The sequence below is a fragment of the Uranotaenia lowii genome, chromosome 1, assembly GCF_029784155.1.
Source record: "Uranotaenia lowii strain MFRU-FL chromosome 1, ASM2978415v1, whole genome shotgun sequence".
Taxonomy (NCBI): domain Eukaryota; kingdom Metazoa; phylum Arthropoda; class Insecta; order Diptera; family Culicidae; genus Uranotaenia; species Uranotaenia lowii.
In genome coordinates this window covers 78,969,697-78,973,740 of record NC_073691.1, presented here as the reverse complement: position 1 = coordinate 78,973,740, position 4,044 = coordinate 78,969,697, and the positions used below count along the sequence as shown (strand labels likewise).

At 32.1% G+C, this 4,044-nt stretch overlaps 1 long non-coding RNA gene across 1 annotated transcript; it reads right to left on the bottom strand.

The window, feature by feature from the left end:
* Positions 1 to 842: 842 nt before the first annotated feature.
* On the bottom strand, positions 843 to 1,203 carry LOC129754575 (uncharacterized). Its single transcript, XR_008739044.1, has 3 exons — positions 1,159 to 1,203; positions 982 to 1,100; positions 843 to 929 (listed from the first exon to the last, which is right to left on the bottom strand). It is a non-coding gene; the product is annotated as an uncharacterized LOC129754575 (long non-coding RNA).
* Between the last annotated feature and the right edge of the window lie 2,841 nt (positions 1,204 to 4,044).

The window sequence follows — 4,044 nt, the reverse complement described above, 5'->3', positions numbered from 1 at the left end:
ATTACATCACATGTGATGTAAAGAAAAAGAAGCATCATATATGACGGAATTTTCAGTGCGAGTTTAATATTACACGCCTGTAAAATTTTGCAGACGTGAAATTTTACAGACGTGTAATATTCAACTCGCACTAAAAATTCCGTCATATATGATGCTTATTTTTCTTTACATAATTAATGATGTAATTTTACAAATTTCTTCCGTTTTTGTATGGATTAAAAAGATTTTATTTATTTTAATACAAATAATTTATTCTCCACTAAGGCAACAAAACTATCTCACATTTTCACAACTGATTTTGACAAACTCACAAAATAGTACATACTACAAACAAATATTACCAATTTTTGTTGCGTTACCGAATATGCCGGAACGCCGACTTATCGAACTTCTAAAGTAAGTTCCCAAGAAGGGATTTATAAACTGGTTTAGATTTTTCAATCCACCTGCTCTTCCTTTTAAGAGCGGATTCCTCTGGTACTGAAACACTTTGATTTTGCCTGGATAGTAGCCTTTTGGTGTCCGCGGAGCTGCCCTACGTCAACTCAACAAGCGGCATAGACTGTGTCGTATACTTAAGTCTTAATTCCAGGGACCGTCATCAACTACCAACGGATGTCAGAATGAGTTTGAGAATGACGGCAGCTGCTCTTACGCCACAATATACGGAAAATTTTGTTTAATTCCATAATACCTAAAACGACTAAATTACACATGAAAAAGCGTGCCTACGTGTTGAAATCTGTGAATGAATATGAAAAAATAACACTGATCATAAGACATAGGTTTAACATCTTACCTGAAAAACATCTCTGATGCTGGGTTTTCATTTCCGATTGGATCATCAACTTGTATTTGTCCTCTGAAATTATCGGGTTACATTTTTGCCTTGATTGGAACCGTATCGCCTGGGCCGACTTTACTGGAAGCTGGAATGTGAAACGTTCACTACTGAGCATTATAGTTTTAAAAAAAACTCACCTGAACATAAGCAGTCAGCAAGAGTAAGGATGAAGTTCTGGAAAGTTTTATGCGTTGGTTCCTCCTGTGGGTCCCAGAGTAGGTCCAGTTTGACGGCATGGTACTGCTCGCTTTGATTCCTGGAATGAAATGGAAAAATACTGGAATTCGTATAAATCAATAGTATTAAAAACTTACTCCTTCCAAAACAGAAACGATTCGGTGATTTTGATGTCATTTGTTGTGCGGGTCGAGTTTTTGCCGTTTTGTTTACATCGGCTTTTCTCATCTCGGTCTCGGTGTAATCTGCGTCGTCGGTGTAAATCGCGGATGCTAAAATCACGAATAAAATGCTCAATTCACAGATCAATAAACACTGATCATAACTTACTTTAACTTTAGTTTTAGGCTAAAACTTTTAGCAACTTTTTTTTTGCAAAACAGATGTTATTAATGATCACCTTTGATTTGATGGAATTTTCCATTGCTGTTGATGATGATGTAAAATTCCGTGTCATGTAATAATAGGAAATTTCGTTTCAGTGTTGCTAATGAATCAATGTTCTCAATTTACATTACAAAATCACGCTACATGTCATGTTATATTATTGTATTTAAATTTCAGTGCTATAAAATTACATCACATATGAAGTAAATAAAAAGAAGCATCATATATGACGGAATTTTACATTAGCAAATCATGTTCTGTGTCATGTAATATTATTGTGATTCAATTTCAGTGCTGCTTACGGTTCAATTACTTTTGCTTTTGTAAATTCACATAACGAAATCTAATTCTATGTCCTGTAATGTTAAGGGTTTTCAATTTACGTGCTGTTAAGGATTCAGATTTTTTTTCTGTGTAGTAAATCAAATCCAAAATGATTTTAAAAAATCATAGAAACGAAATTTTTAATAAGATAAAAGTATTTTAAAATAACCATAATCTATTATATAAAATTCTCTTGTAAGTCATGGCATCCATTTTTCGAGATTTTCTTTCCTTTGGGCGGTTTGTTTTTCGTTTCCATGGTCAAGGCGTCGCGAGCCAACGTCGCCAGAGGATAGTAACCATGGCATAGCATACTGATCAGTGGGAATATTTTGGCGCGTATTTCTCAACCAAGCATATTTTCAATGCAAGGGGTGACGATATGAAGCCTTGGTGTGATTTTTTTACAGCACATGTTAATAAACGACGCCTAGATGTGATCAAGATTGATATATTGCCGATCAAATCAAAACGATATAAACGGTTTTAAAATTTAAAAATATTTTAAGTTCCTGTTAATTAAAGTAGCAATTATTGTGTGAAAAATATGACTTTAGTTCTGATTGATATGAAATAATAGTATGACTCTTTGCGGACGTTTGAAAAAAAATGGGATGATTTACGTACAGTTGTTTACTGTTTGTTTAAACACAATTCAAGTACGTACTTAACATGAAAAGTGTGTTTTGGTTTAACATATTTTGGTTGAATAGAAGAGATTTTTGATCCGTTTTTTGTTGAAAAGTTTTTTTGTGATTGATATTTCAGTGACAGCAGATTTTTTTTTAGTTTCTAATATAACCTGAAAGTGTTGAAAATAATATTTACTCCTGTCATTTCACACGAAGGAACAAGTTGAAACGCGCTTTTTAGCTATGAAACATCTATCTTTTGAGAATTTCATCTCCACAATGATTCAGCTCTATGTGTGAAAGGTCAGAAAGAGGTATGCCATGTGTTGAACCTGAGATAGATTTTCAAAATTAATGTCTTTGTAAATGAAGGTCTTTTGCTTAAAACAGAATTCAGTAAAAGTGGATTATTGTGTTTTCACTTGCTTCAATAAACGGGACAATTGTTTACTTAGAAACATCTTTTTGGCAACATTTTTTTATTTTTTAACTAGCAACAAACGAAAATAGATCTTTTTTTAAGAATTACATATTTTTTTAGGATTTATAAAAGTTCAACTATGGTAATATCCGTTTGCACTTGCCCCGGTGTATCTGAATTGAAATAAAATTTGAAATCAACATTTTGAGGTTTTGTGTTACGTTTACATGAAAATTTTTAGAAAATTCATACCATCATCGAAGCATGAACATTTTCTTTTAATCCATTCAGTTTTTGAAAATCTGCTTTTCAATCGATTGTCAATTAACAGATAACGTCAGTATGTTGAAATCTTGAAAAGCCTTAAAAGGACCCTCAGAACAATAAAAGTACTGTGATTTAGCCAAATAACAAAATTTAAAAAAAAATTCTTCAAAACCCATTTTTCTCTGATTCATTGAGTTAAAGTTTATCCATAAGAATTTAATTGCTAAACTAATTGAAAATATAGTAATTTGCAGTATAAAAAGTCGCCAGATTTCATACCATGACAAGTGCTGTTTGGCATTACTTGAAGTTGGATTGTGCAATGTCAACCAATTTAGTACATGGCGATAAAAATTATCGACATAATTTTAAAAGGGAAAGGTATTTGGACATGAGATATGTTTCTATTTACAAACCTTTCTGCATTGCAGTGTGAAGAATGAAGCAACAAAGGGAGTTTTATAGAAAAAGGAAGAGAAGTTGTTTGGGTAGGAAGAATTTAAGGCCCTACCTCATTTTTGGGTGGAGTCGGAAAGATGCCTCCTTCTTTATTCATATTATTATTGGCAAAATTGGAAAACTTATCAAACAAATAAAGCAAAATGTTACATCATTTAAAAACTAAAAATGATTTTATAGTAGTTCGTGAGAACTTCTTGCATTGCAATCGGGAAAGGGCTGGAACTCCATATCATTAAAACATACATATTGAAATACTTAGAAACTCTATAAACCTTATGAAAACAGATTTAAAGTTACAGATCTTGAAAAACAAATTTAGAGATCAATTTTAAGAAAAAACAATTAAAACATCTTTGTACTGAAATCAGTTGCTGCTCTCTTTTTAAAGCATTTGGTTCTAAATTTTGTTAAAATTTGGTTTGAAACGCTGTCTAGGAAATAAAACTAAATTTCAATTATTATAACAAATTTAATAAAATTTTGAAAGGTGTAGCAAAGAACACCGGGTCAGCTAGTTTTCATATAAATAG